The sequence below is a fragment of the Protopterus annectens genome, chromosome 10.part0, assembly GCF_019279795.1.
Source record: "Protopterus annectens isolate FY-2018-M chromosome 10.part0, PAN1.0, whole genome shotgun sequence".
In the NCBI taxonomy this organism is placed as follows: Eukaryota; Metazoa; Chordata; order Ceratodontiformes; family Protopteridae; genus Protopterus; species Protopterus annectens.
This window is the reverse complement of record NC_056744.1, coordinates 1,213,432,395-1,213,460,285: the sequence shown is the minus strand read 5'-3', so window position 1 is coordinate 1,213,460,285 and position 27,891 is coordinate 1,213,432,395. Positions and strand designations below refer to the sequence as shown.

General features: G+C 42.1%; 1 protein-coding gene across 1 annotated transcript in view; it reads left to right on the top strand.

Annotated features, from left to right (window-relative positions):
- The window catches only part of AXDND1 (axonemal dynein light chain domain containing 1), a 2,684,234-nt gene that overhangs the window by 1,315,124 nt on the left and 1,341,219 nt on the right, over nucleotides 1-27,891 (top strand). The gene's annotated exons all lie outside the window — the stretch shown is intronic.

Sequence of the window (27,891 nt, the reverse complement as noted above, 5' to 3'; positions counted from 1 at the left end):
AGAATTTATGAGCACTTGTATGCCATTGATAAAAGAAATTTGAATAATGCATTAGCAAGGCACAATTTGATGTTTCCTGAGCATGAATTAAAATTTTTGGTGATTGAAAAAATTTCCGACAACATTAGGGGTGGTCCTATGGATCTGAAACTGGAGTAGAAGGAACTGGTTTGGCAATTGAAATTAAATGCCCTAGTCCCTCCAGGTTTAAATGACCTAGTTTCCATCAAGAGCATCTTGAAGTTGAAAGCTTTGGTTAGATAGATTTATAGTTGAATTCATTTAGGTTTTTATATATAGTAATATTTCTCATGTATTTTGTATTTTTTATTGTGAGTTACCTATTGTTGAATATACCGTGGCACTTTAAATTGAGGCTTGGTTTCATTTTGAGGATATGATGTCATGATTAATAATTGTATTTAAGTGTTTCATTTTTTAAAATGATTTGTCTGAAAAAGTTTGCTTATTTTAGTAAACGAAAGTGCTTACGATTATATTGCCTTCGGAGTTCCTTGTGTGGTGTTTCTTCCATTTATTCATTGTGTTTGCAGTTTGTGACTTTTTACCAAGTTCATTTGTTAGTTTACATTTGTTGACCGGGAGAGCCCGACCGGATACATGTCCATTTTCAACTGAGGCCCGGGGAGAAAAGCTCCACAGATTAAGAACAAACAACTATGAGATTTCTACATAGCAAGCAAGTATTCATAGGAAAACACATGATTTAACAAGATTCCGTAGTTTTAAAGTTACAAAGTACAATATTCATTGGTAGTCGCAGGTTTTAACAAAATTCCATAGTTCAAGTTAGAGTAAAGTAGTACTTAGAATGTACAGATTTCCAGTAATAACATTGATTGAGACAAATGTAAGCAAAAGGGGGTTGGGAGTGGATGTTAGGGTTAGTTTTGTGAAACGTGGTTGGGTTTAAAGTTGGAATGTATATAATTGCTGACTGCTGGTGTGGGTGTTTGCAGGTGAGGCACTATAAGGAGGAGTCATGATTCTTCTTGAAGGGATAGAAGTGAAAAGGAGCAAAAGAGTGGGTCAGAGTATGATATGGGTCAACCTGGTGGGTAACAAGGGCATAGCCATGCGAGTTTTAGGTGTCCTTTTAGTAGCTTTTTGAATGTAACCATTGAGTTGGCTGAGGTAATAGCAGAAGGTAATGAGTTACAAATTTTACCGATGTAGTCAGGGAAGAGGGAGTCACCTGCTTTGTTATTGCTTTTGGTCACCTTGATTAGTCTTTTATCACTAGAGCGAAGTTGTCTGGTATTAGTTTGTAGTTTAAGTATATTAGATGGTGCTTATTACTAGAGTGAAGTTATCTGGTGTTAGTTTGTATTTTAAGTAGATTAGATAGTGCTTATCACTAGAGTGAAGCTGTCTGGTATTAGTTTGCAGTTTAAGTAGATTAGATAGTGCTTATCACTAGTGCGAAGTTGTCTGGTATTAGTTTGTAGTTTAAGTAGATTAGATAGTGCTGGGTTTTTTTCAGGAAGTAGTAAGAGTTTCTGGGCAAAAGAAAGCTGATGGAATGAGGGGAGATTTGGGAATTCAAGCCATTTAAGTTGATTTAGTGAATGACAGTGGTGGGCATGGTAGGGGGCACCAATAGCAAATTTGGCAATTTGATTGTAGCAGATGTTAAGCTTGGCCATTTCAGTTTTGGGTAGGTTGGTGAAGATGGGAGCAGTGTAGAATAGTGTGAAGAGGAGGTGGGTTTGAGCTATGGTTATTCTAGCAGATTGGGTTAGAAATGGTTTGTTTTTATAAAGACTGCCCAGCTTTTTGTGAATGTTTTTAATAGTTTGATTTATATGTAGATCCAATTTGAGGTTGTTGTCAATGGTCACTCCTAGCAGTTTAGTATGAGTGTCTGGAGAGATGATAGTCCCATCTTTGGACACAATATTGAATGTGTTGGGCATTGAGATGGATTTGTTTGGTTTAAATAGCAACAGTTTGGTCTTTTTGGGATTAAGTAATAGGTTTTTGTTAAGAAACTAGGTTTCTGTAATTTGGAAGGCATTTTGGATAATGGAGAGGAGTTTGTGTGGGTCGTTGTCTGAGCAGACGAATGTTGAGTCATCAGCATATTGTATAACAGTTGCATCTTGGCATATGCTATGGAGATCATTAATGAAGATGGAGAATAGAAGGGGTCCCAGAATCGACCCTTGTGGGACTCCTGTGGTAATAGGCAGCAGTGAGGATAGGTTGTTGTCCCATCAAACTACTTGTTGTCTACCATGTAGATAGCTTTGGAACCAGACTAGTGCGTGATCACTAAGGCCAAGATTAGTAAAGGAGTGGAGTAGTTTGGGATGATTGACCATAGCGAAGGCTTTTGACAGGTCCAAGAATATGGCAGATGTTAGTTTACCTAAGTGCCTGTTTTGGTTGATGAGGCTTGTAAAGGAAAGAAGGGCTGTGGTTGTATTGTGAGCAGGGCGGAATCCATACTGGGTAGGAGAGAGAAGTTGGTTATTAAGTAAGTATGGCATAAGTTGGTAATGCATACATTTTTCAAGAATTTTTGAAAGTGGAGACAGGATGGCAGTAGGGCTATAGTTGGTGAAGGTCAGTGGATGTTCCACCTTTATGTAAAGGAATGATGTAGGAGGTTTTCCAGATTGGTGGGATGGTGCTTTCTGATATAGATCTGTTAAGTAGAATAGAGATTGGGTAGCCAAGTTCATTAGCAGCCAACTGCAGGTATTCTGCTGGGATGCCATTGGCTGCTAGGGTAGTAAGTTTAAGTTTGGATAGTAATTATTTGAAATAATTGGTAGGGATGGGTTGGAATTGGAAGGTAGTTTGGGTTTCTGACTGCAGGTTTGGGGATATTGGTAGTAGTAGTAGTGGGTTGTTGTTGAACTAGTTTAGAGATGGTTTCTATGAAGTATTTGTTGAATGATCCAGGTATGCCGGTGATTTCACCTGTGGAGGTTGGCGATGGGGTGGAGGGTTTGCCAGGGTGAAGTAGTTTATTTATTCCTGGCCAGAATTTTTTTGGGTTGTTTTGGTGCTTGTTTTGCAGATGTAGGAAATAATTCTTTTTATCTTGGAGAATATTTTTTTTGGTTTGGTTTCTAAGTTTTTGGAATTGTTCTCTAGTTGCTGTAGTTTTTGTGGCTCTCCAGTGATGCCAAGCTCTGTTCCGTTGAGAAATCTTATTTTTAGTGTCTTTGGTGATCCAGGGGGCAGTATTCATTTTCAGTTTTGTGGTATGAGGTGGGGCATGGGCATCTAGGATTTTTAGAAAAGTGTTGTTGAATTGGATTACAGCTTCTTCTAGGGCTACTTCTTTTAGTATGTTCCAATTATGGTATTTTTGTTTGAGTTTGAATTTGTTTGGGTCAAAAATTATTTTTGTTCTGGGTACTTTGTATTAGTGGGGTAGAGTTGGCATGGATTTTGTATTTTAGTAAGAAGGTGGGTTGGTGGTCACTAAGGGTGTCTGGAAGGACTCCTGCTTGGTATGGAGTACTGGTCTTACTTATCAAGACCAATCTAGGAGACTTTCTTTGATTTTAGCATTTCCTATCCTAGTGCTAGATTGAATGATGAGAATCTGTAGAGATTAATATGGTTGGTGAGGTTAGTGGTTGAGCAAGTGCTCCAGTCAATATTAAAGCCACCTAGGATGATGGTTTCTTGAGGAAGATTTTGATTAACTCAGTGTAGGAGAGATTCTAGGCAGGGAATATTATTGCCTGGTGGCATATAGCCAGTGATAACATTGATTGATTTTTTGTCGCTAAGTTTGAGTTTGGCTAGGAGAAGTTCAGAAGTATTGAGGGAAGGGATTGGAGGATTAACAGTACACATTTTTAGGTTGTTTTTATAAAGTAATACTACCCAACCCCTTTTTTGGATAGTCTGTCTTTTCGTAATACGTTGTACCCAGGTGTGAGGAACTCGCTTTCTGGTGTTGTGAGTTTTAACCATGTTTCAGTTAAAGATAGTAAATTGGGGGAATAGGTGCATATCAAAGCATGGAGTAAGTGCACTTTGTTACTTTTGCTTCTGATATTTAAGCTAAGTAGTAGAAGGCTATTTTTTGATCTAGAGATAGGAGATTGGTTGGGTGAGAGAATTGGAATCGATGGAGTATTTGTGCAAGGGTTTGGCCCTGGGTTGGGGTGCATGTTTCCAGCTAGGATCATTTGATGGCTAATATGGTTTAAGAGTTTGGTTAGTTTGGTTAGAATGGCTATGTATCTATTTGTAGTAAGTGAGTTGGTAGAGATTGTGAGGAGTCTTCCCGAGGTAGGTGGGAGAATAATGTGGTGGTGACTACTTGGGGATATGTGTAAGCTGCAGTGATGGGTGGGAGGTGTGTGAGAGGAAGTATGTTTTGAAGGGGTGGTTAAGGTACCATTAACTATGGTTTGGTAGGAGGTAAGGTAGTGTGTTGATTCTAGGAGAAAGAGGATGGTGAGATAGACTGTGTGCTTGGTAATTGGCTTGTGATAGTGTGTGTGTGTGTGTGTGTGTGTGTGTGTGTGTGTGTGTGTGTCATGTTAGTGGGAGGAGTATGTGTGGGCGGGGATAAGTGGATTGGTTGATGATGAGGTGTTCACTAGAGAGTGATCAGTGTTAGGTTAGGTAGCAAAACCTTCCTCTTAAAATGGGCCTACTTACAAAGTGCAAGGGATCTCTTATTCACCCTGATATCCTAAATATTCACTTGACTTTTTGGGTGTTAATTTTTTGCCCCTATTTTGACACCTTTTTACCGAAGACATGCAGCGGGTATTAAAGCAGAGAAAACCTGCTACTAGAAAATCATATATAGCTAAATAGAGATTTTCTAGTTTGTGCCATGGCAGAAACCAGAAACCATCCCAAGCAGGTGCTCCAGTGATACGCCACCACCTGTGTGAATTGCTCAAATTTGGCCTTACTCTTCTGTCACAATATATCTCAATGCCATTTTGGCCATTTGTGCTTGTTTGACATTAGATCCTCTGCCTTTTTTCTTTGTTCCAAGTCAAACAATGTTTGAGAGGGTATTAAATGTTAGACCAGCTGAAAAGAAGGTAGCTCCTTCCTGGTATTTTAATTTTGTATTGAAGAAGCTAATCCATTTGAGCCTGCAGGTAGTTTTTACATAAAGTTCCTTATTTGGCATACAGTTTTACTTATTACTCTGATTATGGTTAAAAGAGTATCTGAGCTGCAAGCCCTCATGTCTGTTCAGTTCTTTTTGGTCCTTCGTTGTTATAAAGTGACTGTTAGAACCAATTCTTCATTCAGGCCAGAAGTTGTCTATGAATTTACTTGAAATCAGTCTATTCACCTACCTGTTTTCCTTCCTCAGCCTAAGAAATGAGAGAGAGAGAGAGAAAGAGAGGGAGAGAGACTCCTGCATTCTCTGGATATCCACACACACAACTCATGCACTACCTGGATTAGACAAAAAAATTCAGACTGTCAAACCAGTTTTTATTTCCTTTGAATGTAAGAAAAGAGTCCATACACTTTTCCAGTAAGCCTTGTGTGGAAGGATATGGCAAGCTACACAGTTCTGTTATTTTCACCAGGGAAAAAGTCTCCTCAGACTGTTAAGACACACTCCAATATAGGTGTAGCTGCTTATGGGGCATTTTGGAAAGGGGTGATCTCTAGAGGTATCGTAGAAACTGCAGCTTGATCCAATGTACACACTTTTACTAAATACTACCCAGAGCCAGAAAAGAATTTACTAGATCTGTCCTCCAGGGCCTTCTGGGCTATGGTCCCATTTAATCTGCCTTCGGTATTGCAACAGTGATCTAATGAACATAGTACATTTGTTTGAGTAGATGTACAATAACAATAGATATGCAAGTTAATCACTGTTAAAGAGTTATCACCCGCCCTCCATCCCCGTAGTGGTCTCTCTGTTTTTTTAACCCTGGCCAGGCTGGGGTCTCAAATATCCTGGATTGGTTTCTGACATGACATAAGCTGACATTTTTTTTTTTTTTTTTTTTTTTACTTTTCAGGATATTCCATATCATTTGGCTGCAGACTTCCTTCTTCAAGGCAAGAAAGCTCTGAATTAGTGTGTCCATATATCATCTTTATACCAGTACATCCTTATGGTACAAAGGACATACAGTACACATGGAAGGCAAACAAAAGCTTTAGTATACTATCCAGGGGTTCGATATCCTTGGCAGGATATGTATCAAACAGTTTATGCTACTGCCACAGTGATCTATTTGGGTCTATATTACATGATCGAAAGTTTAGGTGATTGAACACCTAAACGTCGACACATAAATGTCGAACCCTTAAAACCGTGAACAGCCATTTATGGGAATTTTTTCCCTGGGAAAACAGTTCACTTGGCCATAGGAAACAAAGGAAACCTTTAAACACTAATCGTAAATGGCCGTTCGCAATTGTCATAGTTCGACATTTACATGTCAACGTTTAGGTGTTTGATCACCTAAATGTTCGATCATGTAATATAGACCCATCTATTTGAACATCTACTGTTATGGAAGTTTACTTACATTGCTTTGTATTTAATGCATGTCTGTTTCTATAGTGGATTGGAGCTGGGGCATGAGTGATTTGTTTAGCATAGGGTGATGAAGTCAGGTGGATGTCTCCATTGGCTAGTAATGTTTCTTTGGGTTTGGTGGTAGGAGGCATCTTTTTTATTTTTTGTTTGGGTTTTTGTTTTTCCTCTTTTTTTCCTCTATTTCTGTCAGACTTCATCTCTTTTTATGAGGAAACAGTTTAGTTTACAGATGAAGGGGTCAGTAAGTTGATTGTAGTTTTGTGTGGGGTTGATGGAGTGTGCTACTGTGGACTTTGAGAGAAGAGAGGATGTGGCTAGAATCTGGTATGTTATTAGTTGAAACAGTTGTAGCAGTAGTATTACAATGAGTAGTGTATCCATCATCATTTTTGTTTATGGAAAGTAGAAGAGGAAAGTTGAGTTGAGTAGAATAGTTAGATAAAGGAGTATACTTGATGGTAAATATGGAAAGGAATATACTTGATGGTGAACATGGGAATATTTAATATTTGGAGATAGAGACAATGTATATTACAATGGGTTGGTTTCATGTAGTTGGTTGTGATTAGGTAGTGGGATTTAGTTACATGCGAACAACAGGGAATGATTTTCCAGACTGTAAAAATATCTGAACCACTATATACCAAAAGGTTAGTGAAGTCAAGAAAATAAGATAAGGCTGTGACAATAACACTAATTTATTCAAATAAAAACAGAAACAGTAGCACTTTAATCTTATACCAATCACTCAGCAGATCACGACTTCATCAGACTCTAAAACTTAACATAAAAGTAGTACCCTTTTATACATCTTCTGCGTGATTTATCACATGGTTTGACATCATGTTCCTGCTTCCTTTTGAGAACACATTAAAATCCACACTGGTATTTAGTCTTCTTCCTGCACACGCATCTAATAAAATTTGCCAATTATATTCACAGCTTTCCAAGTTATCCTCTCTTTTGCTAACTCCTACATTTACTGACAAAAAATCAGGTACATAAAAAATTTTTTTAAATTTCCTGTACGGTCTGTAATGCCTGGATAGTGCACTGAAGTGACCACTCTACCTAATAGCTTACAAATGTTCATACATTTTATTTTTTAATTTCCTACTGGTCTTTCTAGTGTAGAATCATTCACATATAGAACATGTGGGAGTGGAAACAACATAGCATAATTCGCAATTAAAATACCATGGAGATGCATATGTCATTAAAGTGCTCGCCCAATAAATATCTAGATGTTCTTCAAATAAGTAACCTTAGGGGAAAAACTACCTGCAGATTCAAATGAACAGAGACTAGAATTTGATTTGCAATAAATAATATTCCCTTCTGAAAGCTGATTAGTTCTCCCATTTTTTTATTAAGCTTCATAATAGGTATTCACCTACATGTTCTCCTTCCACAGCCTAAGAAAAGAGAGAGTGAAATACTCCTGCATTCTCTGGATATTCACATAAAACACAGGTATTACTTGGATTAGACAAGAAACTTCAGACTGTCAGACCAGTTTTTATTTCCTTTGAAAGTAAGAAAAGCGGCCAGTCTCTTTTTCAGTAATCCATATCTAGCAGGCTGTGTCAAGCTACACATTTCTGTTATTCTTACCATGGAAAAAGGCTGCCTCAGATGGTTAAGGGAGAGTCCACTACAGCTGTGGCTGCTTCTGGGGCATTTTGAAAGGGTGATCTCTTGAGCTATTCTAGAAACAACAACTTGATCCAATGAACACACTTTTACTAAAAACGTCTCAGAGCCAGAACAGAATTTATGCAATCTTCCAGGGCCTTCTAGACTATGGTCGTGCTTCCTCTGCTCTTGCTATAGCAATAGTGATCTAAAGAACATTGCACATGTATTTGAATAAAGGTACCATAACAGTAGGTGTTCAGATAAATCACTGTTAAAGAGCTAACACCTTCCCTTTGTCCCCTGTTGGTCTCTCTGTCTTTTAGACCTGGCCAGGCTGGGGTCTCAAATATCCTGGTCTCCTAGGTTCTGACATGACTTAAGCTGACATTTTTTTCTTTGACTTTTCAGGATATTACATATTGTTTGACTAACTGCGGTGGTGGTGCTGCGGTAGCATTGTCGCCTCACAGTAAGACGTTGTCCTGTTCGATTCTCAGCTAAAGCGTCTTCTGTGTGGAGACATGCGTGAATGGGCGTACCTTCGTTGAAGGTTGTGCGTCAGGGCTGGCAACTCGGCATGTAAAAAATCTACTGCCAATCATTAGTGGACCGGAGTTCCACTGTGGTGACCCCTAACCGGGAAAAGCCGAAAGACACAACAACAACAACAACATATTGTTTGACTGGGCCCTTCTTTTTCCGTGGCAAGAAAACTCTGAATTAGGGTGCCCGTATGACAGTGCACCCTAATGATACAATGAACAATACAGTACATGAGAAAGGCATCTAAAAGGTTTTTTATGCTGCCCAGAAGTCTGATATTCTTGGCAGGATATTTTTTATATGGCTTTATGCTACTGCAGCAATGATCAATATGAACATCTAGTGTTACAGAAGCTTACTTACATAATTTGTACTTTGTTTTTAATACGTGTTTGTTTCCGTAGTGAGTTGGTGCTGGGTTGTGTTCTGTTTATCTTAGGGACATGAATTCAGCTCTCTAAATTGTAAGTTTTCTGTGGGTTGGGTGACTGGAAGTATCTGTTTTATTATTTTTGGGTTTTTGTTTTTCCTCTTTTTCTGTTAGAATCCTTCTCTTTTTGTGAGGAAACTGTTCCATTTATAGATAAAGGGAATGATAAGTTGATTATAGTTTTGTGTGGGGTTGATGGAGTGTGCTACAGTGGACTTTGAGAGTAGAGAATATGTGGCTAGAATCTGGTATGTTATTAGTTGAAACAGTTGTAGCAGTAGTATTACAATGAGTAGTGTATCCATCATCATTTTTGTTTATGGAAAATAGAAGAGAAAGGTTGAGTTGGGTAGAATAGTTGGATAAAGGAATGTACTTAATGGTAAGTATGTGAAGGAATATACTTGATGGTGAACATGGAAATGTTTAGTATTAAGAAACAGAGGCAATAAATACTACAATAGGGCTTGTTTAAGGTAGTTGACTGTGCTTGTGGGATTTAGTTACACTTGAGCAACACAGAATGCTTTTCCAAACTGTAAAACTATCTGAACCAGTATACACCAAACAGATGTGTGAAGTGAAGAAAATCTGAGGCGGCTGAAAATACCATTAATTTATTAAAATAAAGAAACAGAAACAGTAATACTTCCAGTCACTCAACAGATCAAGATTTCATCAGACTGTAAAACTTAACATAAAACTAGTACACTTTAATATGTTTTCTTTGTGATTTAGCACATGGTTTCACATGTTTCTACTTATTTTTGAAAACATAGTTACAGTCAGGGTTGCCAGACGTCCCTATTTGGGCGGGACTGTCCCGAGATCAGCAGCCTGATCCCGAGTCCCGCCCTGCCGGTTAAAATCCCGGCCAGCCTCCACTTTGTTTGTTTTTTTTTTTTTGATTGGCCCGTATACCTGGCATATGGGCCAATTGCTAAACACTGAGCTTCTTGTGTTCCGTATTAAACACGAGAAGCTCCGTGTTTAGCGATTTTTGATTGGCCCATATGCTGGTATACGGGCCAATCAAAAATCGCTAAACACGGAGCTACTTGTGTTGAATGCAGAACTGCAATGCATTAAACATGAGAAGCTCCGTGTTTAGTGCAGAGCTACTGTTCTTTAATGTGGAACAATGATCCGCATTAAAGAACTTTTTTTTTTTTTTTTTTTTTTTTGGGTCTTCACTTGCCGTGAGAGACCTTTTTTTTTTTTGGTCCCTACCTGGGAGGCTGGAAATCTGGCAACCCTGGTTACAGTCCAAACCATTTAATCATTTTCCTGCACATGCATCTAAAAAAAATTGCCAGTTTTCCAAATCATCTTCTCTTTTTCCATCTCTAACACAAAACAATTAATACAAAAACATGAACTTTTTAAAATTTCCTACACTGTTTTGAATGCCTGGTAGTGCCCTGAAGTGACCATTCTGCTTAATAGCATACACATTTTCATACATTTTATTTTTTTAATTTCGTACTGGTCTTTGTAATGTAGAATTATTGTGACAAAGTAAACCAAATAACATGAGTCACAATTAAAACACCCTGGAGGCACATATGTTCTCAAAGTGTTTGCCCAGTAAATATCAGTCTTCATATATCTCACTGTTCCAGTAGCCTACATAGGGTATAAGAGCCTACCAACTTCCATGTGCACAAACCACTAATCAGCTCAATGTGAGCTGTCTAAAAGAACAGTTTAGGTGGCAAGCCCTTCAGAGATTTCCTGCCACCAAGTTGAGAGTTCTTTTTCCGGGCTTATGAGGATCGACATCAGGTAACACTGTTCTGTTCCTGGGCAGATAAATTTCCTTTAGAAAAAAAACTTTCACATTAGTTTTTTATTGTTTAAACTAACATTTATAAAAAAAACTGTTTTAAAGCTATTGAAAAGTATTTTTATTGACTATCATGTTACTTTATGTACTTCAGGAATGCACATTTTTACTTTTGTGGTAAAAAGTTGTCAAAAGTTGAAAATTTATTTTTCTGTGGAGAAACTGTTTACATTTTGGGTGTGGGAAAAGTGTTTATAGTACTTTTTCTGTGTTGTATGTGAGGAAAAAGTTATTTTTTTGGGGAATTTTCTTGTTTTACTGACTATTGTTGCTTAGCTTCTCCAGGAAACAAGCACATTTTTTGGTTTGACCATGTAACAAACTACTAGTACCTCAGTCAGACCTTCTTCCAGACACAAAAAGAAAAAAAAATAGTAAACAGCCTTTGCCGTCACATCATGCTAGTAATTTTCCACAGCAGCAGGTGGGTGACTCAGATGTGGCCAAAGTTGGTTCCTCTGACCCCTCACCTTTTTCCTCGGATCACTCTGGAGTTGTTCATGCAGTCACCATGGATCAGGTGCTATCTACATCCTCTGCAGCTGTTTGGGACCCCTCAGTAGGCTAGTGAAAACCATTTATTTTGGTTATGGGAGAAGGGTAGTTAGTGTTCTTGCTTAGCCAGATTTTTGTGCCTATCCCTGGGGAGGCTGCTGCAGGCAATACTAGGTCTATTTGCTCCAGCATTCTTGCCAAAAAGAGACAGAACACTAAATGTTTAGCTTTTCTTGTGTCAGTTTCTATGGACAAGACCAATTTATTACACTTGGCTCAGGGTATTGTGCAGGCTATTTGTCCTTCTTATAAGGTTGTTTCTGGTTAAAAAAAGGGGGGGTCCCTTTTTCCTGAAGAGGTTCAAGATTTTGAATCTGTGAGTGTGAAGGAACATATGCAATTTTTTTCTGCTCAAGTTTCTGATTCAAATTCCGGGATGCCAGGAAAAAAAGAAATAGAGAGGACCTGGAAAAAATCAGCTACAAAAAGTGGGGAAGAAATGATGACTGGGGAAAGTTCTGCAGCTGATCAGCAAAAATGAATGTAATCTCCAGACATGAATTCCAGTAGCCTACAGGAAGATATAAAACAATTGCACACAGACCTGTTTAAAATAAACAAAACACTAATGGAGTGTATCAACACAAACAACAAAAGGTTGGAAAATGGAAGTTGTAAACAGATATTCAGATGAGGTGATAAAGCTGCAAAACTCAGAGGTTGAAATGAAGAAAAGACTGGCTGAATAGGAGACTGCTCAGGAAGAAATGTTTCAGAAATAATATAATTAGAGGACAGAGCATATAGGGAAAACTTGAGATTTTTAACTATACCAGAGAAGCTAGAAGAAACAGACTGCATTAATTTTATGAAAACACAAATAAGAAACTGGACTGGTATTCCACAGCAGGAGTTATTAGGTGAAAGGGCACATATTGTATATGCTCCAAACCTGGCTATGAGAAAGCAACCTGGACTTTTAATGGTAAAAATGCAGTCCTACCAGCAGAAGGAGTTGATTCTGACAAAACTGTAGCATAAGGACAAAGTACTAAAAGTGGGAGACAGTAGAGTGTTTGTGGAAATGATTACTCATGGTACACTAACAGAAGAAGAAGAACAAATGTATTCCACTGTTCAGGGAATGTCAAGATGCAGGTGTCAGATTCAAATTGCTGTACCCAGCTGTTTTCAAGGTATTCTTCCCTGAAGGGACAAAATCATTTTTTGATGAAGTGCATGCTAAGGAGGAAATACAAACGTTTGTCCAAAAAAAAGTAAGCTGTGAAACAGAAGAAGATTTTGCTTCTTGTTCTTCTGGTAAAAAAAAGACCACAGAGAGACTGTACCTGTGAAACTTTATCCAGTGTTTTAATAGAAAATGTTGGAGAGAAGGAAGGGAGCATGAGAGTTGATTAGAAGAATCAAGAGCACATTAGAAATGAAGCAGAGACAGGATTTGGGAGATGGAGATGAACAGGAATAAAACCAGTCACTTAATGTGGGTTTACAATGCAATAATTATATTTGTGAAATATGACAGAAGAAAATCTGGAAATATTGGACTTTTTCAGAATTTGTTGGACTTGTGGGGGACTCTAACACATATGCCCTACTTCATGTTATTAATGTCTGGAAAAATGCTTTCGGGGGAGAGGAGGCAGAAAGTTAACTGTAAGTAAAGATTTTTTTTCTTGAATAGTATAATTTTTGTGGTGTGTGGTTTTCTTTACATGCTATAAATTAAAGTTTTCTCAATTATTTGTAAGTGTAATAGGGATTGTAAACAGGTGCTGCTGCAATGTAAAAGAAAAAGCCTGGTTAAAAAAATGACAAGAATAAAATTAATGTGCTTTTTCTCATTCTCGCAAAGGGGAATGACTGGATTAAGGACCTCAGATTGATTTGGTAACAAGTTTTTAAAAAGAGCAAGTAAATGAAAAAGAATATTGAATATTATGAGACTTTGTTCTAGCAAATACATGCTTTCTTAGTAACAGTTGTGCAGCTGGTCTTCATGTTTCCATGGAAACAATCTGATAAAGAGAAACTGGCTATCTGGTTCTCATGTCTCCATGGAAACAATCTGGTAAAGAGAAACAGGCTACAGTCTGGTGGAAAGTGATTGGATGAGGAAATAAAAGAGAAATTGACTAGGACATAATGTTCTCTGAAAACATTCAAGGGTTTTCCCAGATATAAAGCTAAGACAAAACCAATTAGCACTTTGTAGAAGCGCAAGCTGCATCATGCATTTTAGCATGCATAACCTTTCTTTTAGGTTAACTCCAGTTTGTAAATGTGGCTGTGAGTTTGGGACTTTTGTTCCTATTAGGAGGATAAAACTTCAATATTTGAAGATGTACACAGTTTTGCTTGTTAGTATTAAGTTAATAGGTTTTAGGGGGTATTGGGTGTGTATGTGTGTTGTTTGCACTCAACTACATACTTGGAGAGCCTGAGGCCCTTGACTTCAGAGAAGTATACATCAAAAAGGAGCAGACCTGCACAGAGCCTCAAGGGACTCCACTAGTGTCCAGCCTTTTTGCATAAGTGGACACACCTATTCTAACTTCTAGAGTGCTATATGAGAGCTCCTAACTTCTTAGGTACTATATGTGAGCTACCTGGCTATCCAGTGGGTGACCTAGGGTTTATAATTTATTCTGTGAGTTTGTCTACAATGCTCATGTGGGATATTGTACCAAATGCCTTGGCCAGGTCATGGTAGGCAGTTTGCATCTTTTTGCCCTCATCCATTGCTTTGTTGACTTTCTTGAAGAAGTCCATCAGGTTAAGTAGCCATGTTCTGCCCTTGATGAAGCCACACTGGGTTGAATCCAGTGTTTGATGATTTTGTGTGTTATTGTTAATCATTTCCATGACAATTCTTTCCATGGCTTTGCACTGCAGACTAGTCAGACTTGTAGTTACCAGGGTCCCTAGGTGGCCTGCTCTCACATAGAGGGATGCCTGTTGCAGCTCTCCATTCGTACGGCATGAAGTCTTTCTGGAGACTACAGTTAAATAGTGACTCTAGTGAAATTGATAGATTGTGTTTCATGCTATTTAGGAGGCATCCTAGGATATTATCTGGACCCATTAATGTGGTATTCTTGGCCTTGGAGAGCAAATCAAAGACCTGCTTGCTAATGATAGTTGGTTGAGGATTATGTCCAATAGTATTTCATAAGGGATGGCTGTTGGGAGGGAGCCGGAAGGGTAAAATTGCAGCTGAATTTGTTGGCCAGTAGATTTGCTATATCTTCTGGTTTAGTGTAGCTGGCTCCATTTACAACTAGCTCTGTACATTGTTGTGTACTGCCTTTGAGGTTGCAGACTTAACTAAAGAAGTCCTTATGGTTGTTCTATTTTTACTTCAAATTTAGTTTTGGTAAACTTGATTTGCCTTCTGAGCTGCTTGTTTAGATTGATGAGAGATTTTTTATCCTTCTTGGTGCTGCACTTCCTATTTTTTGTAATCACTGTTTTTCTTTTTGTTATACAACTTATTAATGTTGGGATTTCATCAGGGTGACTTGTTATTTTGAGCTTGTTCTGTGCTTGTTCCATGTAGGCAAAGTTCTCTGTTTGCATCTGTTGACATGATTGTACAAGGTCTCTGTGAACAATTCTGCATAGCCAACAGTGTTTTTAGGGTTTAGGAGGCTTGAAATTTTGCCAGAATAGTTCCTAAACATTCTAGGGTTAGCAGGGGGCTCAGAGTTTTATTTTTATTTCAAATGAGACAGTTTTATGGTTCAACCTTGCCAGAGAAGGCATTACACTGGAGGGTCACATTCTCCTATGTTAATGAGAACCAGCTCCAGTATATTTATGCCCCTACTGTGAGTATTGGCTAATTGGTCAATGCTGTTTGTATTGACAAAGTTCAGGAAACTTTGCGCCTGCAAGTTTGGGGTTGTGTATGATTTCTAGTTTGTAGTTGTGGAGCAGTTAAAGTCACCCATAAATATGCTATTTGGTTGAATGGTGAGTGTCTCCTATAAGTTTAAACATATGATCTGAAGTAGTTTACTTCATTTGGTCTTTAACCAGTGGGATATGGATCCGTATCGGATCCGAGCCGGCAACTTTACTAGCATGTGCTCCGAGCTCCAAGCTCCTCCCCTTACCCATAATACACCTCCACTACCTTCCAACCCCCAGATCTCGTTTGCCGCAAATAGCTTATGCATCGTGATCTCTAGAGCTCCAGGTTTTCAAGTGGGTAAAGACTTCAAAAATTTCATTTTTTTCTTTAAAATCTTTAGATAGTGATAGAGTAGGTTCCCCTTTCTCCTCCCCTCACTTGGTGCGTCAAGTTTATAGTTTTTAGGATAGTTAGTTTAGTTAGAGTAGTTGTGTAGATTTTTTGCCCCCCCCTCAGTGTTTTCTGTGTGTGAATGTGGTGAGTGGGTGTTCTCAGAAATAAAGAAACATTTTTCTTTAGTTTTTTCTTTCTTCTGACAGTATGGCTGACAAGCCTATTTTCAAAAGATGCACTGAGTGTGGCCATAAGTTATCCCCTGCAGATGGCCACACTCTGTGTGTTATGTGCTTGGGCAAGGCCCATCTGAGTGTGGACTGCACTATATGTGCGAGGTTCAACCCTCACTCCATTAAATATAGGAAGGCCAAGTTGGCCTTGAAAGGCCTTCTTCCCCCTTCAGAGACTGTTGTCTCATCTTCGGCTTTGGTCACAGCGGCTGGTCTGGCCGCCTCTCCTTCTTCTCTTCCCCTGGCTTCTCCTCCCTCCCAGGCTGGGACTCAACCTCCTTTGCAAAAGCCTGTGGAAGCGGAGTGTAAAAGGGGCAGAGAGAAGGAGAGATAGTCAAAGGCAAGGGAAAAATGCAAGAGGTCTCCGGACCTCCCTTCGCCAGTAAAAACGTTACAGATCCGTGACTCCCCTCGGCTCCGATTTCTGAGGTTCTTCCCAGAGCCGGAGGAGACACGTTCAGTTTCTAGGGCCTCAGAGCCCTGACCCGCAAGGTCAGAGTCCGTGGCCTCGTCGAGGTTCACCTGGTCTTTGTCTGAGGATCGATATGGATAAAATTATGAGGAGGTTCATCCGTACTCCGATCTAGCTGGGGGTCTTGCCAGCCCCCTCTCCCTCAGGAGGGGGGAGCTCGCTTTCTTGTTTCCAGCCGATATCTCCTTCTCCAATCCGTCCATCGGGTTTGGAGTATTCAAATCCGAGGATGACTTTAGTCAGGGGATTGGCGCCGACGTTACCTGCTTTCTCGACACCCACATTTGCCTGGAGCATGTCAGATCCAACCATCTCGGATCCGAGCCCCTCTTGGAGCCGGAGCTTGGGTGTCGGATCCGAGGGAGTGGAACTTTTTTCATCAACCGCCTTTGTTGGGCCAAGTTCCCTCCCTCGGAGCTCCATTCACTTCTGGCCCGGCTCCGATTCTTTTGTCGGACCCGGGGAGACCGGCCTCTGTATTGGTTTCTCAGGAGGTTCGCTCTCCTTCGGCGTTTGATGTGGGGAAAAAGGGTTTTCTCCGTTGGATCGAGACCCCTGACTTCCCCCTCGGACTCCACCCAGACCCCCTCGGCTCTTTCTACAGTCCCCAACATTTTACCAGAGGGACAGCCCTTGCTCGAGGAGCCCCAGATGGCTCACCCTGAGGAACAAGTGGCTTGTGAGTTCCCCCTGAGAGCCCCACCGGAGAGGTACCTCGCAAGCATGCGTGCAAGAGGAGGCACGTGGACTCCCCCAAGTCCCAAACTGAGGATACAGATGTGGATGATGGAGAAGGTTTCCCCTGGGTCATCTCCCGAGGATGTATCCTTTGGAGACATCATGTAACTCCTGCGCCAACGGGGAGGTTTGTCTGGCCCCAAACCACCTTCTGACGAGTCCGTATTCCTGGAGGCTTTCGGCACGGGCCCATATCCTTCCTGGGTGTCCCCTCCTGCGGATCATTTGGTGGATCTGGTCACCTCGCGAGTATGGAAGGAGCCGGACACCATGGAACCAATTCCAAAAAGACCCAGACAAGCATGGAACAAGGGCTCCCCCATAGACGCTATGGTGGTAGCAGCAGCCACAAAGAAGGAACTTGCCCAGGAGAGTTCCTCTGTTAATCCTCCTGACCAAGAGTCATGGATGATTGACCGCCTAGGGAAGCGGGTTTATGCTTCAGCTACCTTTTCAATTAGGGCGCTGAACTACCTGGCCCATGTCACCAGACTCCAACGCGACCTGGTAAAGGAGATGGAGGAGTCTCCCCCTAAGTCCATGTCACAGGAGAACAAGGTCTCGTTCTCCGAGAGGATGGCCACTTTGAAAGCAGTCTCCAACGCATCCATGCAACTCCTTTCAGATGCTATGGAAGGCGTGGCTAGGGCGGCTGGGTCCGTCGTGTCCATGAGGTGCAACACCTGGCTCAGATTATGTCAATTTTCTGAACCTTTCAAGGCGTCCTTTGCCAATGCCCCATGTGACAGCTCTATTCTCTTTGGTAAGACTATCAAAGAGACATTAGTCCAGAGTGAGAAGGACGGGAAGACACTGTCTGCCATTGGGATCTGCTTCTTGAACCCTCAAAGGTTCTTTTCCCGGAAACAGAGAGGGCAAAAGAAGATGTGGTTCTGGAAGTCAGTATTCCCAGAACACTCAGGGCTCTTCTTCCCCCAGAGACAGAGGGGGACAGAATGGACGCTGGCCCAGAGGCAGAGGGGGTCCGAAGAATTTTGGGTCTCAAGAACCTTTCTCAGACAGACCCGGGCAGCAGCCCTGAGGGGTGGCCCGACTGCTCTACTCTGGAGGCAGTCAGGGGATGATTGTCCTTGCACCTAGCGGTATGGGAATCCATAACATCAGACCGCTGGGTGCTTCAGATCATATCCAGAGGATACTCTATCCCCTTTATGTGTCCCCCCATATCTCCCAAATAGCTCTGGACTTACCACTCACGCAAAGGGAGGCAGCAGCACAGGATATTTCCAAGCTGCTAGAAAAACAAGCCATCAAAACTGTCCCCCCAGATCAGTCTGGATCAGGCTTCTACTCCAGGTTCTTTTTGGTGCCAAAGAAAACGGGGGACTTAAGGCCCATTCTGGACCTTTTTACCCTGAACCTGTCAGTTGTCAGAGAGAAATTCCAGATAGTCACATTGCAGTCTATCATGCCATACCTGCAAGAGAGCGACTGGATGTGCTCGTTAGACCTCCAGGATGCTTACTATCACATAAAGATTCACAGAAGCTCCAGGAGGTTCCTCCGCTTCTGGCTAGGAGTCAATCATTACCAATTTCGAGCCCTACCCTTTGGTCTCAGCACAGCCGCCAGGGTGTTTACCAAAGTGATGGCGGTAGTAACGGCTCACCTGAGGCTTCAGGGGATTAAGGTCTATCCGTACCTAGACAACTGGCTCCTCACTGCTCCTACCAGGCGTCTACTCTCCCAAACCAGGAATTATTTCCTGATTCTTGCCCTGCATTTGGGGATCACAATCAATGCATCCAAATCACTCCTAAATCCTGTACAGGTGATGGACTACATTGGTGCCAGGATAGATACTCTACAGTGCAAAATCTTCCTGACCTCGGAGAGAGTACAAAACCTAAGGATGCGTGTCTCCCTGATCTAACACTCTCATCTCACAACAGCAGAATAGGTTTTGGGGGCCTTAGGCTTAATGGCAGTGACCATAACTCTTCTCCCGTGTGCCCGGTTACACATGAGAATTCTACAGTGGACTCTAGCTGTACAGTGGTCCCTGTTGGAACTGCCATTGACATATCCAGTTCAACTCAGTCGAGTCTGTCGGTCGTCCCTCATATGGTGGATGTGTTCTCTGGACATTTTGGAGGGACAACCCTTTGTTCCAGCCCCGACCCAAGCCACAGTAACCACGGACGCCTTCCAATTAGGGTGGGGGGGGGCATTGTTTGGGCAGGACAGTCCAAGGCCTGTGGTCCCCTGTGGAGACCAGTTTGCACATAAATGTCCTAGAGATGAGGGCAGTCCTTCTAGCGTTGCAGACCTTTCATGCCTTTCTTCCTCTGGGAACGATTGCAATTCAGTCAGACAACATGTCAGTGGTCTGGTATATCAACAAACAGGGAGGGACCAGATCTTACCCCCTTTGTTGCAAGGCCATTAGAGTGTGGGAATTGGCAATCTCCACTGGTCGCTTCCTCATCGCAACGCACATTTCGGGATAGTCCAGTATCCTAGAGGACAGGCTAAGTCAGACTATTCTGATGCCTTACGAGTGGTCTCTGAATCTTTCAGTAGCGGAACAGATCTTCCACGAGTGGGGTCAACCTTGCTGCGATCTCTTTGCATCTTCTTCCAATGCGAAGTGCAGCAAGTTTTTCACTCTGAATCCCCTGCCAGGGGAGTCCCCCAGAGATGCTCTAGTTCATACTAGGCCTCCCGGTCTTCTGTATGCTTACCCACCAGTACCTCGTATTCCGAGGTTTCTACAGAAAGTTCATCGACTGGGAAACAAAGTGATCCTCATTTTGCTAGGCTATGAAAGTGTGGGAATGGGCGATCTCCACTGGTCGCTTCCTCATCGCAATGCACATTTCGGGATGGTCCAACATCATAGCAGACAGGCTAAGTCGGACTATTCTGATGACTTTTGAGTGGCTTCTGAATCTTTCAGTAGCGGAACAGATCTTCCGCTAGTGGGGTCAACCTTGCTGCGATCTCTTTGCATCTCCTTCCAATGCGAAGTGCAGTGAGTTTTTCACTCTGAACCCCCTGCTGGGGAAGTCCCCAGAGATGCTCTAGTTCATACTTGGCCTCCCGGTCTTCTGTATGCTTACCCGCCAGTACCTCTTATTCCGAGGTTTCTACAGAAAGCTCATCGACTGGGAAGCAAAGTGATCCTCACTGCCCTGTTTTGGCCTCGCCAGGTATGTTTTTTCTTCCTTTGGTCTCACATTCTGGCTCCACCTTGGATCCTGGATCCCATTCAGGATCTGATTTCACACCCTTCGGGGGTGCCTCATCCGAATCTGGACAGTTTGAAGCTCACAGCTTGGCTGCCTCAGTTCCTGTGGTTGCTAGACTCCCAGACTATCCTCCTCAGTTAGATCTATTTTGATGGCTGCTCATAAGTCTTCGACCAGGAAGGTTTATCGCAGCAAGTGGAAACATTTTTCCTTTTGGGCCTCTCAAAGGAGTTTAGACCCCTTCACGGCACCTATTTCTGCCATTCTTGATTTTCTGGCTGATAGTTTTCAACACAGAGCTAGTTCTTCTATTGTCAAGATTCACTTGGCTGCCATCTCTCATTTTCATGTGGGCGAGAATTCTGCCTCTTTAGCCTCCTCCAGACTGTGTAAAGCTTTTATTAAAGGCACCTTTTTGTTACGCCCACCAGTCAAAGATCCTGTTCTCCCATGGGACCTTACTATAATTCTTCAAGCTTTGGTCGCTCCACCTTTCGAGCCTGCTGCAACAGCAGATCTGAAATATTTATCTTGGAAAACCGCTTTTCTGGTGGCTATTACCTCTGCCTAAAGGGTTTCAGAATTACAGGCCTTGTCGATCAAAGTTCCTTACACAATTTTTCACAATGATAGGGTTTCCCTTCGAACCAATCCATCCTTTCTTCCTAAGGTGGCATCATCAGTCAGTATCAATCAGACCATCAGTTTGCCTGTGTTTTTTCCTAAGTTTTCTAACAAGATGGAATACAAACTCCACCTGTTGGATATTCATAGACAGTTACGATTCTGTTTACACAGGACAAAACATTTCTGTAAATCTGATCAATTGTTTGTATCCTTCTATAAACCCTTTTTGTGGAAGCTTATCTCCAAGGTCACTGTTGCTAGATGGATTTCTTCATGCATCCTTCAGGTCTATAAGGACAGAGGCATGTCTCTTCCAGGTCAGGTGAAAGCTCATTCCACTAGGCTCATAGAGTGTCTTTGGATGATATTTGTTCTGCAGCTGCTTGGTCCTCATCTCATATGTTTATTTCTCATTACAAACTGGATTTGACTTCTAGAAGGAAAGCATCCTTTGGTTCTGCGGTGCTCTGGAATATCCTTCCATGAGGGCCTCCCAGGAGTTTAGTAGCTGGGGACTCTGTCCCACAGGTTGAAGACCAAATGAAGTAAACTACTTCAGATAAAGAAGTTATGTACTCATCATAACTCTGAGTAGTTCTACTTCATTTGTCTTCAACTGTCCCTTCCTCCTTCCCCTGGACCTTGGCATATGAACAGCCTACGGGCTGCAGTTATAGGTCACAAGTAATTTTTTCAGGTTGGGTTATTAGTATAAGGTTCAGCAAACTCAATCTGAGGGTTAGAAGGTAGTGGAGGTGTATTATAGGTAAGGGGAGGAGTTTGGAGCTTGGAGCAGATGCTAGTAAAGTTGCCGGCTCCGATCTGATATGGATCCGTATCCCACAGGTTGAAGACAAATGAAGTAGAACTGCTCGGATGGAACATTATGGTGAGTACATAACTTCTTTTTATGGGTTTCCTGGGTCATAGAGGGGGATCTATAATTTACAAAGATATAGAACAAGACTTTGCCTATGGTAATTTGGACATGGAGAAGCTCAAGTGCGTTATCCTGTTTAACCAGCCTTATGGTTTATCTGTTTTTGTTGTAAATCAAGACTCCTCCACCTTTAGTCACAGACTGTGCAGTAGTTGGTCTAAATGTGTGGAAGGCACACATGTACTACTGGGGTGCTCTCTGTAGCTTTAAACCATGTCTCAGTGACTGCATAAATATCTGCATTCTCCATAGTGAGAAGAGCTTGGAGGAAGTGGAGTTTCATATTTAGACTCCTGGTATTGAGCAGTAAAACCTTTAGATTTTCTAAGGTTGGTTTTGCTGTGTCAGAAGGTTTGTCAGTTTGGCATTGCCTAAAAAAGACACACTGGGGGGAGGACAATGTTTTAGCCAATATTCGAAAGCCTAGAGAGGAGAGGTGCAGACCATCCCTGACAAACCAATATGGTCTGCTGACCATATCCTTTCATGCTAACAAATACTCTACCCCCTTGGAATGACACCAGAACCAATTATTAAAGCTAATCGTCTTCTCTACATGTTGTGGCATTATTTTTTGTGAAGGTAGAAAGCTGCTCTGTGCTAGGCTTATACCAGCCTGGGACACATAATGCAAGAGCTCCATCATGTGCCTCCTGTTATAGTCCAGGGAGGTATGATATTTACTTCCACATGAACTGAGTCATACTGGTACTGGAGAACCAAAGACCTGGTGTATTTGTAATCTGACAGATCTCAACCTGTGGTAGGCAACTGACTGTGACTTTTTCCTTACTCAGTCAGGTGAGTGGGCATCTGTGTGTCTCACAATGTATGGTGGCTTGCCTTATGGGTTTAGAAGTTAAGGCTCCATGAGATGTGGCTGCATGTGTTGTAGTGGATGTTGTTTTGTTGGAGTAATTTTGGGACTGCTAAGGATATTTGTTGTGGGTGGAATATACTGGAGTTCTTTGGGGTTTTGAAAGATTATATTTAAGAGCCTTAGCTCTAATCCTTATTGCATGTGATGGGTGTAATGTGTGCATTACTGACATCCTGATTGGTATTATGAGTGCTTGTATGTGACAGCTTTGCCTGTGGTGACATTGTGTAAATATATCTTTCAAATACCTTATCGGTTTGTTTAAGAATTAGTTGGCTGTCAGTAAACATGAGACAATTGCTGCATTGCCTTAGGATGCCAATATCCACCAAGCTTGCTGCAGAGATAGCAAAAGAGTTCATAGCAATGTTTACAGGCCCTTTTTACATGTTCAGAAGGGTGTTGAGGGGGCATAGAGTTAAAACAGGAACAACTAATGCAAAATTTGAGGGGTTCTGGCCTATATGACCGAGTTAAGATACCTCTGCCATACCCACCTGCCAGGTGTTAGCTTTTGTAGTCATCCTTGCTATTCACAATCTGCCCAACACTTCCCTGATCCGCTGCTCATGTTCTGCCCAGAACAGGCTGTAGATGGTAATATCATTCAGATAAAGAAGGTCATAGTCTCCTGCTTCTGCTAAGATGCACTCTGCCAGCCTCTGAAAGGTTTCTTGGAGATTCTTTATATCAAAATGTAATTTTGTAAACTCATACAACACAAATGGGGTGACAAACACTGACCTGCACTTCACTGCATGTGTCAGGGATGCCTGTAATTAACCCTTGACTAAGTCATCATTAGTTAGACACTTAGCTCCAACCAGCTGCTCTAGAACTTCATCTGTCCTGGGCATGGGCTAAGTATCAGACTTTGTGTTACTGTTCAGTTGTTTGCAAACTACACAGAACCTGGTGCTGCCTTCTTTGGCACCAGCAGCACTTGTGAGTTTCAGGGACTGTTGAACTCCTGGATTACCGCAGTTTCAGTAAGTTCTTAGTTCCTTTTTCAGAATTCATCTAACCTTTTCAGACATTCTGTAGGGAGATTTTTTTAACTGGCCCCTAGGGTCCTGTGTCTACATGGTGCTTTACCAGGTGGGTACACCACACCCTACCAGCAAACATATTCCCTACTTCTTGAAATATTGCTAAGATTTCCTGAACATGCAAGGAGTTAGTTTTTTTTTTTTTTTGGGGGGGGGGGCTGACCACCTCGTTCATCTCATGAGGTTGCAGACCAAGCATCACCAAGGTCTACCTCCAGATCCCCATCAGACTCCTCCTGCAACCCATCTCAGGAACTAAGTACCAGGGCCTCTCTATTATGATAGGGCTTTATCATGTTAACATGGTAGAGTTTGTGCATTGGCCTCCTGCCTGGAAGCTCTGCCATGTAGTTGACATCACTCACCTTTTTTACAATGGTAAAAGAGCCCTCTACAGCTGTCTGCATCTTGTTGTGTTGTGCAGAAATAAGTAACATCGCTTGCCACCCTTTGCTCCCTCACCAAAAGATCTGCAAGCGTTTCAAATATGTTAACCTTACATTTACTTGACCATCTGTGAAAACAAGTTCTGATTTCTGCAATATACTCAGTCTTCCACTCATCTGCCTGTCTTCTGTAGTCTCTAAACTTTTTTTATATGCAGTTCTGGAGTTAGCTGATAAGCAAACATTCTTTAACTTTGATATAATTTATGTAGTCAACAATAATACTGGGTTTAGAAACTACATGCATTAATTTTGCTCATGAGCAAAGGAGTTAAAAACCTCATCCACTTCCCTTGGTCATCTTAGTGCTGAATACACACACTCTCAAAGGCCCTTAATAAGAATCTAAATTATCACCCTCCTTGTATTGAGGAAAGTCTTCCACTGACCTGGAATTCTTGAGTAGGATTTTCTCCGTCCATAGGACTCACATTCTTCTGATGTAGGAAGATCATCTCCTTTCCATGTTGGCATTGTTTTGCTTTCTCCTCTACTTCTAGTTGCTGCATTCCTTCAGCTAACTTTAGTTCCATTCATTTCCCTTCCAGTGCCAGTCTCTGCAATTCCAGCTGGGTTGTAAAGTCCTCCTGGTATGGAACTGACTGTCCTTATTTGGTCTCTTGTAAATTCTCTCCTTGCTGCACTGTGTACAAAGCTGCCATCCTTTCCTCTATGGCCATATTCACCTGCTACATTGGCTTTACACTCCTTTCCCAGCTCAGCTGACATTATGACTTAGTAGAAGAGCTAATTTTCTACCTATTCACAATTAAGTTGACTAGAAAGTAAAATAACTGTTGTGCACAAGCAGGCCTCTGTATATTTTATCTTGTGGCAATAATTATTAACATGCACAGATTTGCTAACAGAACCATTTTCTGATTAACCTCAGATCTGTTGTTGTCAATCTTCATCTCTTCTCAATCTTCATCTCTTCTTGACTCTTGGGTGGACAGTTCCAAGCCTCAGAACCAATCCAGCAATTATCTAGCTCGCTCCAGCCAAAAAAACTCTCAAGCGAAGAGTCTACCCACAATTCCCATATCTACGTTACCTCAGATCTCATATGCTGCTGTTATAGAAAGATGCGTCAGCTAACTCTTCACTTGCAGCAAAGTATATTATTACAATTATTCAGTTTTTCTTTAACTTCCTGTCTTAGTTTAAACCCTCATAGTATTTCTTAGTCTTTTTCTACCCATCCTTTCTTGTGCGAGTGTTTTATTCCATGTTAACTTATACCTGTTGGTATTTCTTGTCTACCATTGTTGGTAGCTCCCTTTTCCCCCTTTCTTCTAACGTTTGGTAATCTTTCCTACCATTGTTGGTAAGATTTTTCCTTTTCCCTTCTTCATGAGCGTGTGCTGTATCTTTTGACTGAGTTTCTGCCTTCCTTTTTTCTACCAAGGCAGAAAAGTCAAAGTCGAATACTGGTTTTAAGCAGTGCCAGGAGTGCGGCAGAAAAATGCACAACTCTCACAGGCATGACAAATGCGTGTATTGCTTGGGTGCTCTTCATTTAGATCTAGAATGCTCTATCTGCCAGGGCCCTGGTAGAGCATAGAAATAAACGTATACTTAAAGGGCTCCTTAAAGCCTCCTTTGAAGAAGCTTTGTCCAAGGCCAACCAGTCTCCAAAGGCCTCTGGTTCAAAATCTAGTCATTCGATGGCAACATCTCCATCGGCACTGATATCTAAAAAAACATAAGTATCCATCTGTTGGTTCCTGTTCGGAACAAAATCAAATGTGTTCTGAAACTCTCAGAACAGACTGAGTCCTCAGCACCAGCCACTACTTCAGTGCCGTGGACACCAGCCACAGCACTGGCATTGGTTACTACTCCGGCATTGGCATCGACATCTGTAGTTTCCATGTTAGTGCTGACATCTCCTGCTGCTCCACAGCTTCTCCCTTCTACTTCAGTGCCAAAGACTGAAACTTTTTACACACCCAGGACGAGATATTCCCCATCTATTGACCCATTTCTGGGTCAACTCCCTAGCCCATTTATAGAGAGGCCAGAATCTCCCTATGAATTCTCCATTTGGTCTACCAGGAGTCTTTCTGATGTTGATATAGCGACGTTAGTAGATCAGCTTCTGACAGCCAGTGGTCTTACTCCATCTTCTCAGCCCCCTCTCCCTCCTGGAGCAGGGGAGTTTTCCCCCAGCACTCTGACATGTATTCCTCCGCTGACCTCCTCAGAGGTTTTAGAGCTGTCGACTCCAACCATACAGATTTCAGTGGCCCCGTCACCGATAACATCCTTACCTTCGGTTCCGGGCATGGCTCTGACTCCCTTGATGCCTTTGTAACTGACGGGTCCCCAGAATCTTGCCTCCACTGTCAGGTCCAGGAGGTTTGAGTTGACTCCTGTTTTTTTATTTGGAGTCGTTCTTACCACTTTGAATTACAGCAGCTGTGGGTCTTCCCTCAGCTCCGGCCTTGGAGATGGGTCTCTCGTGGTGGGGTGTGACCCCAGTTCCATGTTTGTCTGTCTCCATTCTGGGCTCCCATCCCACCTCAGGGGGGCTTGCCTTTCAGGCTATGGAGAGGGCTTTGGCCACCGCTAGTGCCCAGGTGACTCCTGTGTTGCTGGAGTCTCACCTCTTGACCCCTGCTTACCCGGAGCTTCCCCCAACCTCCGTACCCAGACACCGAGATCCAAGGATAAAAGAGAAACAGACCAAAGATCACCCCTCTTCTGAGTCCTTTTCAAATATTCCCACTGAAGAGCCCCCTCGGAAGAAGCTGTGTAAGAGAAAACACCTGGACTCCCCTGAAGAGTCCATCACTGAGGATACAGATCTCGATGAGGGGGAGAGTTCCCCTGGGTCAGCCCCTGAAGATGTCTCCTTTGGAGACATTCTAGAGATCCTCAAACAGAGGGGTAACTGGAAGTCCAAAGACCCTTCCTCTGAGGAGTATGTGTACTTGAAAGCCTTGGAGCTCACCCATCTTCTTCCTGGGTGACTCCTCCCACTGATGATCTCATTAAGTTGATTGCTCAGTGGGCCTGAAAGGCCCCTGATTTGATAGAACTGATTCCCCGGAGACCAGATAAAATACTCTCCGCTGCCGAGAACTACTAGTACGGGGTGAAACGATTAGCAGTGGATGCCATGGTGGTGGCAGCTGCCACTAAAAAAGAACTAGCTGAGGAAAGTTCCACTGTTTAATCCCTGAACAGAGAGTCAAGAGTGATGGATGGATTTGTAAAGTGGGTTTATGCATCATCGACCTTTAGCATTAGGTCGTTGAACTTCATGGCACATTTCACTAGGTTCCAGAGGGATCTGATCAAAGAGCTATCGGATACCCTAGTAGGAGCTATAGCTGAGGGGGTTCAGGAAAAGGTAGCCTCTTAATTAGCCACCCTAGAGTCTATCTCTAATTCGTCCATGAGGCTCATTGCACATGCAGCTGAAGGGGCAACCAGGTCAGCCAGTTCAGGTGTTGCAATTCAACGACACGCTTGGATGCACCTATGTGAGTTTGCAGAGTCATTCAAGTCTTCCTTCGTCAATGCTCCTTTTGAAGGATC